The sequence below is a fragment of the Oncorhynchus keta genome, chromosome 35, assembly GCF_023373465.1.
Source record: "Oncorhynchus keta strain PuntledgeMale-10-30-2019 chromosome 35, Oket_V2, whole genome shotgun sequence".
Lineage (NCBI taxonomy): Eukaryota > Metazoa > Chordata > Actinopteri > Salmoniformes > Salmonidae > Oncorhynchus > Oncorhynchus keta.
Window position 1 is genome coordinate 82,304,457 of NC_068455.1, and position 12,500 is coordinate 82,316,956.

The following is a 12,500-nucleotide window of genomic DNA, read 5'->3' on the forward strand; positions in this document are numbered from 1 at the left end:
TGAGGAAGGCCTGGAAGACTGTCAAGGACTCTTGAGTTAAAACACATTTTAATATTTAGCCGAGCCACAGACTGTTTACTCTGTTACCATCTGGCAAATGGTATCGGGACTTCTACCAACAGGCCATCAGACCATTGGAAACCTAGCTGTTTACCTGCTCAGACCTGCTATTCATCTGGACCTTAGAGACTATTCGTATTCATTCTACTGTATTCTACCCCCAGTTATTACTATGATACTACTGTATTCTACCACTACTAGTTATTACTATGCTACTACTGTATTCTACCCCCAGTTATTACTATGCTACTACTGTATTCTACCACTACTAGTTATTAGTATGCTACTACTGTATTCTACCCCTACTAGTTATTACTATGCTACTACTGTATTCTACCCCCAGTTATTACTATGCTACTACTGTATTCTACCCCCAGTTATTACTATGCTACTACTGTATTCTACCCCCAGTTATTACTATGCTACTACTGTATTCTACCACTACTAGTTATTACTATGCTACTACTGTATTCTACCCCCAGTTATTACTATGATACTACTGTATTCTACCCCCAGTTATTACTATGATACTACTGTATTCTACCACTACTTGTTATTACTATGCTACTACTGTATTCTACCCCCAGTTATTACTATGCTACTACTGTATTCTACCCCCAGTTATTACTATCCTACTACTGTATTCTACCACTACTAGTTATTACTATGCTACTACTGTATTCTACCCCCAGTTATTACTATGATACTACTGTATTCTACCCCCAGTTATTACTATCCTACTACTGTATTCTACCACTACTAGTTATTACTATGCTACTACTGTATTCTACCCCCAGTTATTACTATGCTACTACTGTATTCTACCACTACTAGTTATTACTATGCTACTACTGTATTCTACCCCCAGTTATTTCTATGCTACTACTGTATTCTACCACTACTAGTTATTACTATGCTACTACTGTATTCTACCCCCAGTTATTATTATGCTACTACTGTATTCTACCCCCAGTTATTACTATGCTACTACTGTATTATACCCCCCAGTTATTACTATGCTACTACTGTATTCTACCACTACTAGTTATTACTATGCTACTACTGTATTCTACCCCCAGTTATTACTACTGTATTCTATCCCCAGTTATTCTACCACTACTAGTTATTACTATGCTACTACTGTATTCTACCACTACTAGTTATTACTATGCTACTACTGTATTCTACCCCCAGTTATTACTACTGTATTCTATCCCCAGTTATTACTATGCTACTACTGTATTCTATCCCCAGTTATTACTATGCTACTACTGTATTCTACCCCCAGTTATTACTATGCTACTACTGTATTCTACCACTACTAGTTATTACAATGCTACTACTGTATTCTACCACTACTAGTTATTACTATGCTACTACTGTATTCTACCCCCAGTTATTACTACTGTATTCTATCCCCAGTTATTACTATGCTACTACTGTATTCTATCCCCAGTTATTACTATGCTACTACTGTATTCTACCCCCAGTTATTACTATGCTACTACTGTATTCTACCACTACTAGTTATTACAATGCTACTACTGTATTCTACCACTAGTAGTTATTACTATGCTACAACTGTATTCTACCCCCAGTTATTACTATGCTACTACTGTATTCTACCACTACTAGTTATTACTATGCTACTACTGTATTCTACCCCCAGTTATTACTACTGTATTCTATCCCCAGTTATTCTACCACTACTAGTTATTACTATGCTACTACTGTATTCTACCCCCAGTTATTACTATGCTACTACTGTATTCTACCCCCAGTTATTACTACTGTATTCTATCCCCAGTTATTACTACTGTATTCTATCCCCAGTTATTCTACCACTACTAGTTATTACTATGCTACTACTGTATTCTACCACTACTAGTTATTACTATGCTACAACTGTATTCTACCCCTAGTTATTACTATGCTACTACTGTATTCTAACACTACTAGTTATTACTATGCTACTACTGTATTATACCCCCAGTTATTACTATGCTACTACTGTATTCTACCACTACTAGTTATTACTATGCTGCTACTGTATTCTACCCCCAGTTATTACTACTGTATTCTATCCCCAGTTATTACTACTGTATTCTACCCCCAGTTATTACAACTGTATTCTACCCCCAGTTATTACTACTGTATTCTATCCCCAGTTATTCTACCACTACTAGTTATTACTATGCTACTACTGTATTCTACCACTACTAGTTATTACTAAGCTACTACTGTATTCTACCCCCAGTTATTACTACTGTATTCTATCCCCAGTTATTCTACCACTACTAGTTATTACTATGCTACTACTGTATTCTACTCCCAGTTATTACTATGCTACTACTGTATTCTACCCCCAGTTATTACTATGCTACTACTGTATTCTACCCCCAGTTATTACTATGCTACTACTGTATTCTACCCCCAGTTATTCTACCACTACTAGTTATTACTATGCTACTACTGTATTCTACCACTACTAGTTATTACTATGCTACGACTGTATTCTACCACTACTAGTTATTACTATGCTACTACTGTATTCTACCCCCAGTTATTACACTGCTACTACTGTATTCTACCACTACTAGTTATTACTATGCTACTACTGTATTCTACCACTACTAGTTATTACTATGCTACTACTGTATTCTACCACTACTAGTTATTACTATGCTACTACTGTATTCTACCCCCAGTTATTACTATGCTACTACTGTATTCTACCCCCAGTTATTACTATGCTACTACTGTATTCTACCCCAGTTACTACTACCCTACTACTGTATTCTACCCCCAGTTATTACTATGCTACTACTGTATTCTACCCCTACTAGTTATTACTATGCTACTACTGTATTCTACCCCCAGTTATTACTATGCTACTACTGTATTCTACCCCTACTAGTTATTACTATGCTACTACTGTATTCTACCCCCAGTTATTACTATGCTACTACTGTATTCTACCCCCAGTTATTACTATGATACTACTGTATTCTACCCCCAGTTATTACTACTGTATTCTACCCCCAGTTATTACTATGCTACTACTGTATTCTACCCCAGTTACTACTATCCTACTACTGTATTCTACCCCCAGTTATTAGTATGCTACTACTGTATTCTACCACTACTAGTTATTACTATGCTACTACTGTATTCTACCCCCAGTTATTACTATGCTACTACTGTATTCTACCCCTACTAGTTATTACTATGCTACTACTGTATTCTACCCCCAGTTATTACTATGCTACTACTGTACCACTACTAGTTATTACTATGCTACTACTGTATTCTACCCCAGTTATTACTACTGTATTCTACCCCCAGTTATTACTATGCTACTACTGTATTCTACCCCCAGTTATTACTATGCTACTACTGTATTCTACCCCCAGTTATTACTATGCTACTACTGTATTCTACCACTACTAGTTATTACTATGCTACAACTGTATTCTACCCCCAGTTATTACTATTCTACCACTACTAGTTATTACTATGCTACTACTGTATTCTACCCCCAGTTATTACTATGCTACTACTGTATTCTACCACTACTAGTTATTACTATGCTACTACTGTATTCTACCACTACTAGTTATTACTATGCTACTACTGTATTCTACCCCCAGTTATTACAATGCTACTACTGTATTCTACCCCCAGTTATTACTATGCTACTACTGTATTCTACCACTACTAGTTATTACTATGCTACTACTGTATTCTACCACTACTAGTTATTACTATGCTACTACTGTATTCTACCACTACTAGTTATTACTATGCTACTACTGTATTCTACCACTACTAGTTATTACTATGCTACTACTGTATTCTACCCCCAGTTATTACTATGCTACTACTGTATTCTACCACTACTAGTTATTACTACGCTACTACTGTATTCTACCACTACTAGTTATTACTATGCTACTACTGTATTCTACCCCCCAGTTCTTACTATGCTACTACTGTATTCTACCCCAGTTATTACTACTGTATTCTACCCCCCAGTTATTACTATGCTACTACTGTATTCTACCCCAGTTATTACTACTGTATTCTACCCCCAGTTATTACTATGCTACTACTGTATTCTACCACTACTAGTTATTACTATGCTACTACTGTATTCTACCACTACTAGTTATTACTATGCTACTACTGTATTCTACCCCCAGTTATTACTATGCAACTACTGTATTCTACCCCCAGTTATTACTATGCTACTACTGTATTCTACCACTACTAGTTATTACTATGCTACTACTGTATTCTACCCCCAGTTATTACTATGCTACTACTGTATTCTACCACTACTAGTTTTTACTATGCTACTACTGTATTCTACCCCCAGTTATTACTATGCTACTACTGTATTCTATCCCCAGTTATTACTATGCTACTACTGTATTCTACCACTACTAGTTATTGCTATGCTACTACTGTATTCTACCCCAGTTATTACTATGCTACTACTGTATTCTATCTCCAGTTATTACTACTGTATTCTACCCCCAGTTATTACTACTGTATTCTACCCCCAGTTATTACAATGCTACTACTGTATTCTACCCCCAGTTATTACTACTGTATTCTACCCCCAGTTATTACTACTGTATTCTACCCCCAGTTATTACTACTGTATTCTACCCCCAGTTATTCTACCACTACTAGTTATTACTATGCTACTACTGTATTCTACCCCCAGTTATTACTATGCTACTACTGTATTCTACCACTACTAGTTATTACTATGCTACTACTGTATTCTACCCCCAGTTATTACTATGCTACTACTGTATTCTACCCCCAGTTATTACTATCCTACTACTGTATTCTACCACTACTAGTTATTATTATGCTACTACTGTATTCTACCCCCAGTTATTACTATGCTACTACTGTATTCTACCACTACTAGTTATCACCAGGTTATCACCTGTTTATTACCTGTTTATTACCTGTTTATTACCTGTTTATTACCTGTTTATTACCTGTTTATTACCTGTTTATTACCTATTTATTACCTGTTTATCACCTGTTTATCACCTGTTCATCACCTGATTATCACCTGTTATCACCTGTTTATTACCTGTTTATCACCTGTTCATCACCTGATTATCACCTGTTATCACCTGTTTATCACCTGTTTATCACCTGTTTATTACCTGTTTATCACCTGTTTATTACCTGTTTATCACCTGTTTATTACCTGTTTATCACCTGTTATCACCTGTTTATCACCTGTTTATCACCTGTTTATTACCTGTTTATCACCTGTTTATCACCTGTTTATTACCTGTTTATCACCTGTTTATTACCTGTTTATCACCTGTTATCACCTGTTTATTACCTGTTTATCACCTGTTTATCACCTGTTTATCACCTGTTTATCACCTGTTTATCACCTGTTTATCACCTGTTTATTACCTGTTTATCACCTGTTTATTACCTGTTTATCACCTGTTTATTACCTGTTTATCACCTGTTTATTACCTGTTTATTACCTGTTTATCACCTGTTTATCACCTGTTTATCACCTGTTTATTACCTGTTTATTACCTGTTTATCACCTGTTTATTACCTGTTTATCACCTGTTTATCACCTGTTTATCACCTGTTTATTACCTGTTTATTACCTGTTTATCACCTGTTTATTACCTGTTTATTACCTGTTTATCACCTGTTTATCACCTGTTTATCACCTGTTTATTACCTGTTTATTACCTGTTTATCACCTGTTTATCACCTGTTTATCACCTGTTTATTACCTGTTTATTACCTGTTTATTACCTGTTTATTACCTGTTTATTACCTGTTTATCACCTGTTTATCACCTGTTTATTACCTGTTTATTACCTGTTTATTACCTGTTTATCACCTGTTTATCACCTGTTTATTACCTGTTTATCACCTGTTTATTACCTGTTTATTACCTGTTTATTACCTGTTTATTACCTGTTTATCACCTGTTTATCACCTGTTTATTACCTGTTTATTACCTGTTTATTACCTGTTTATTACCTGTTTATTACCTGTTTATCACCTGTTTATCACCTGTTTATCACCTGTTTATCACCTGTTTATCACCTGTTTATTACCTGTTTATCACCTGTTTATTACCTGTTTATTACCTGTTTATTACCTGTTTATCACCTGTTTATCACCTGTTTATTACCTGTTTATCACCTGTTTATTACCTGTTTATTACCTGTTTATTACCTGTTTATTACCTGTTTATCACCTGTTTATTACCTGTTTATTACCTGTTTATCACCTGTTTATTACCTGTTTATTACCTGTTTATCACCTGTTTATCACCTGTTTATTACCTGTTTATTACCTGTTTATTACCTGTTTATTACCTGTTTATCACCTGTTTATTACCTGTTTATTACCTGTTTATTACCTGTTTATCACCTGTTTATCACCTGTTTATCACCTGTTTATTACCTGTTTATCACCTGTTTATTACCTGTTTATCACCTGTTTATCACCTGTTTATTACCTGTTTATCACCTGTTTATCACCTGTTTATCACCTGTTTATCACCTGTTTATTACCTGTTTATTACCTGTTTATTACCTGTTTATTACCTGTTTATCACCTGTTTATTACCTGTTTATTACCTGTTTATCACCTGTTTATTACCTGTTTATCACCTGTTTATTACCTGTTTATTACCTGTTTATCACCTGTTTATCACCTGTTTATTACCTGTTTATCACCTGTTTATCACCTGTTTATCACCTGTTTATTACCTGTTTATTACCTGTTTATCACCTGTTTATTACCTGTTTATCACCTGTTTATCACCTGTTTATTACCTGTTTATTACCTGTTTATTACCTGTTTATTACCTGTTTATCACCTGTTTATTACCTGTTTATCACCTGTTTATCACCTGTTTATTACCTGTTTATCACCTGTTTATTACCTGTTTATTACCTGTTTATTACCTGTTTATTACCTGTTTATCACCTGTTTATTACCTGTTTATCACCTGTTTATTACCTGTTTATTACCTGTTTATCACCTGTTTATTACCTGTTTATCACCTGTTTATTACCTGTTTATTACCTGTTTATTACCTGTTTATTACCTGTTTATTACCTGTTTATTACCTGTTTATTACCTGTTTATTACCTGTTTATTACCTGTTTATTACCTGTTTATTACCTGTTTATTACCTGTTTATCACCTGTTTATTACCTGTTTATTACCTGTTTATCACCTGTTTATTACCTGTTTATTACCTGTTTATTACCTGTTTATTACCTGTTTATTACCTGTTTATTACCTGTTTATTACCTGTTTATCACCTGTTTATCACCTGTTTATTACCTGTTTATTACCTGTTTATTACCTGTTATCACCTGTTTATCACCTGTTTATTACCTGTTTATCACCTGTTTATTACCTGTTTATCACCTGTTTATCACCTGTTTATTACCTGTTTATCACCTGTTTATCACCTGTTTATCACCTGTTTATTACCTGTTTATTACCTGTTTATTACCTGTTTATTACCTGTTTATCACCTGTTTATTACCTGTTTATTACCTGTTTATCACCTGTTTATCACCTGTTTATTACCTGTTTATTACCTGTTTATTACCTGTTTATTACCTGTTTATCACCTGTTTATCACCTGTTTATTACCTGTTTATTACCTGTTTATCACCTGTTTATCACCTGTTTATTACCTGTTTATTACCTGTTTATTACCTGTTTATCACCTGTTTATTACCTGTTTATTACCTGTTTATTACCTGTTTATTACCTGTTTATTACCTGTTTATCACCTGTTTATTACCTGTTTATCACCTGTTTATCACCTGTTTATCACCTGTTTATCACCTGTTTATTACCTGTTTATTACCTGTTTATCACCTGTTTATCACCTGTTTATTACCTGTTTATCACCTGTTTATTACCTGTTTATTACCTGTTTATCACCTGTTTATTACCTGTTTATTACCTGTTTATTACCTGTTTATTACCTGTTTATCACCTGTTTATCACCTGTTTATTACCTGTTTATCACCTGTTTATCACCTGTTTATTACCTGTTTATCACCTGTTTATCACCTGTTTATTACCTGTTTATTACCTGTTTATCACCTGTTTATCACCTGTTTATTACCTGTTTATTACCTGTTTATCACCTGTTTATCACCTGTTTATTACCTGTTTATCACCTGTTTATTACCTGTTTATTACCTGTTTATCACCTGTTTATTACCTGTTTATCACCTGTTTATCACCTGTTTATTACCTGTTTATCACCTGTTTATCACCTGTTTATTACCTGTTTATTACCTGTTTATTACCTGTTTATTACCTGTTTATCACCTGTTTATTACCTGTTTATCACCTGTTTATCACCTGTTTATTACCTGTTTATCACCTGTTTATCACCTGTTTATTACCTGTTTATTACCTGTTTATCACCTGTTTATCACCTGTTTATTACCTGTTTATTACCTGTTTATTACCTGTTTATTACCTGTTTATCACCTGTTTATTACCTGTTTATCACCTGTTTATCACCTGTTTATCACCTGTTTATCACCTGTTTATTACCTGTTTATTACCTGTTTATCACCTGTTTATCACCTGTTTATTACCTGTTTATCACCTGTTTATTACCTGTTTATTACCTGTTTATTACCTGTTTATTACCTGTTTATCACCTGTTTATTACCTGTTTATCACCTGTTTATCACCTGTTTATCACCTGTTTATTACCTGTTTATCACCTGTTTATCACCTGTTTATTACCTGTTTATCACCTGTTTATCACCTGTTTATCACCTGTTTATTACCTGTTTATCACCTGTTTATCACCTGTTTATTACCTGTTTATTACCTGTTTATCACCTGTTTATCACCTGTTTATTACCTGTTTTATCACCTGTTTATTACCTGTTTATTACCTGTTTATCACCTGTTTATTACCTGTTTATCACCTGTTTATCACCTGTTTATCACCTGTTTATCACCTGTTTATCACCTGTTTATTACCTGTTTATTACCTGTTTATTACCTGTTTATTACCTGTTTATTACCTGTTTATTACCTGTTTATTACCTGTTTATTACCTGTTTATTACCTGTTTATCACCTGTTTATTACCTGTTTATTACCTGTTTATTACCTGTTTATCACCTGTTTATTACCTGTTTATTACCTGTTTATTACCTGTTTATTACCTGTTTATTACCTGTTTATCACCTGTTTATTACCTGTTTATCACCTGTTTATCACCTGTTTATCACCTGTTTATTACCTGTTTATTACCTGTTTATCACCTGTTTATCACCTGTTTATTACCTGTTTATCACCTGTTTATCACCTGTTTATTACCTGTTTATCACCTGTTTATTACCTGTTTATCACCTGTTTATTACCTGTTTATCACCTGTTTATTACCTGTTTATTACCTGTTTATTACCTGTTTATTACCTGTTTATTACCTGTTTATCACCTGTTTATTACCTGTTTATCACCTGTTTATCACCTGTTTATTACCTGTTTATCACCTGTTTATCACCTGTTTATCACCTGTTTATCACCTGTTTATTACCTGTTTATTACCTGTTTATTACCTGTTTTTACCTGTTATCACCTGTTTATTACCTGTTTATTACCTGTTTATTACCTGTTTATCACCTGTTTATTACCTGTTTATCACCTGTTTATCACCTGTTTATCACCTGTTTATCACCTGTTTATTACCTGTTTATTACCTGTTTATCACCTGTTTATTACCTGTTTATTACCTGTTTATTACCTGTTTATTACCTGTTTATTACCTGTTTATCACCTGTTTATTACCTGTTTATTACCTGTTTATTACCTGTTTATTACCTGTTTATTACCTGTTTATTACCTGTTTATTACCTGTTTATCACCTGTTTATCACCTGTTTATTACCTGTTTATTACCTGTTTATTACCTGTTTATTACCTGTTTATCACCTGTTTATTACCTGTTTATCACCTGTTTATCACCTGTTTATTACCTGTTTATCACCTGTTTATTACCTGTTTATTACCTGTTTATCACCTGTTTATCACCTGTTTATTACCTGTTTATTACCTGTTTATCACCTGTTTATCACCTGTTTATTACCTGTTTATCACCTGTTTATCACCTGTTTATCACCTGTTTATCACCTGTTTATTACCTGTTTATTACCTGTTTATTACCTGTTTATCACCTGTTTATCACCTGTTTATTACCTGTTTATCACCTGTTTATCACCTGTTTATCACCTGTTTATCACCTGTTTATTACCTGTTTATCACCTGTTTATCACCTGTTTATTACCTGTTTATTACCTGTTTATTACCTGTTTATCACCTGTTTATCACCTGTTTATTACCTGTTTATCACCTGTTTATCACCTGTTTATCACCTGTTTATTACCTGTTTATTACCTGTTTATTACCTGTTTATCACCTGTTTATTACCTGTTTATCACCTGTTTATTACCTGTTTATTACCTGTTTATCACCTGTTTATTACCTGTTTATCACCTGTTTATTACCTGTTTATCACCTGTTTATTACCTGTTTATTACCTGTTTATCACCTGTTTATTACCTGTTTATTACCTGTTTATCACCTGTTTATCACCTGTTTATTACCTGTTTATTACCTGTTTATTACCTGTTTATCACCTGTTTATTACCTGTTTATTACCTGTTTATCACCTGTTTATTACCTGTTTATCACCTGTTTATTACCTGTTTATCACCTGTTTATCACCTGTTTATTACCTGTTTATTACCTGTTTATCACCTGTTTATTACCTGTTTATTACCTGTTTATTACCTGTTTATTACCTGTTTATTACCTGTTTATCACCTGTTTATTACCTGTTTATTACCTGTTTATTACCTGTTTATCACCTGTTTATTACCTGTTTATCACCTGTTTATTACCTGTTTATCACCTGTTTATTACCTGTTTATCACCTGTTTATCACCTGTTTATCACCTGTTTATTACCTGTTTATCACCTGTTTATCACCTGTTTATTACCTGTTTATTACCTGTTTATTACCTGTTTATTACCTGTTTATTACCTGTTTATCACCTGTTTATTACCTGTTTATTACCTGTTTATCACCTGTTTATCACCTGTTTATCACCTGTTTATCACCTGTTTATTACCTGTTTATTACCTGTTTATTACCTGTTTATCACCTGTTTATTACCTGTTTATTACCTGTTTATTACCTGTTTATTACCTGTTTATCACCTGTTTATCACCTGTTTATCACCTGTTTATCACCTGTTTATTACCTGTTTATTACCTGTTTATTACCTGTTTATTACCTGTTTATCACCTGTTTATTACCTGTTTATTACCTGTTTATTACCTGTTTATCACCTGTTTATCACCTGTTTATCACCTGTTTATCACCTGTTTATTACCTGTTTATTACCTGTTTATTACCTGTTTATCACCTGTTTATCACCTGTTTATTACCTGTTTATTACCTGTTTATTACCTGTTTATACCTGTTTATCACCTGTTTATTACCTGTTTTATTACCTGTTTATTACCTGTTTATTACCTGTTTATTACCTGTTTATTACCTGTTTATTACCTGTTTATTACCTGTTTATTACCTGTTTATTACCTGTTTATTACCTGTTTATCACCTGTTTATTACCTGTTTATTACCTGTTTATTACCTGTTTATCACCTGTTTATCACCTGTTTATCACCTGTTTATTACCTGTTTATCACCTGTTTATCACCTGTTTATCACCTGTTTATTACCTGTTTATTACCTGTTTATTACCTGTTTATTACCTGTTTATTACCTGTTTATCACCTGTTTATTACCTGTTTATTACCTGTTTATCACCTGTTTATCACCTGTTTATCACCTGTTTATCACCTGTTTATTACCTGTTTATTACCTGTTTATTACCTGTTTATCACCTGTTTATTACCTGTTTATCACCTGTTTATCACCTGTTTATCACCTGTTTATTACCTGTTTATTACCTGTTTATTACCTGTTTATTACCTGTTTATCACCTGTTTATTACCTGTTTATTACCTGTTTATTACCTGTTTATTACCTGTTTATTACCTGTTTATCACCTGTTTATCACCTGTTTATCACCTGTTTATCACCTGTTTATTACCTGTTTATTACCTGTTTATTACCTGTTTATTACCTGTTTATTACCTGTTTATTACCTGTTTATCACCTGTTTATTACCTGTTTATTACCTGTTTATTACCTGTTTATCACCTGTTTATTACCTGTTTATTACCTGTTTATTACCTGTTTATTACCTGTTTATTACCTGTTTATCACCTGTTTATCACCTGTTTATTACCTGTTTATTACCTGTTTATCACCTGTTTATCACCTGTTTATCACCTG

The 12,500-nt window shown here is 33.2% G+C and overlaps 1 protein-coding gene across 24 annotated transcripts in view; it reads right to left on the reverse strand.

The window, feature by feature from the left end:
* Positions 1-12,500, reverse strand: part of LOC118380652 (GRB2-associated-binding protein 1-like) — a 98,231-nt gene that overhangs the window by 66,031 nt on the left and 19,700 nt on the right. The window lies entirely within an intron of this gene.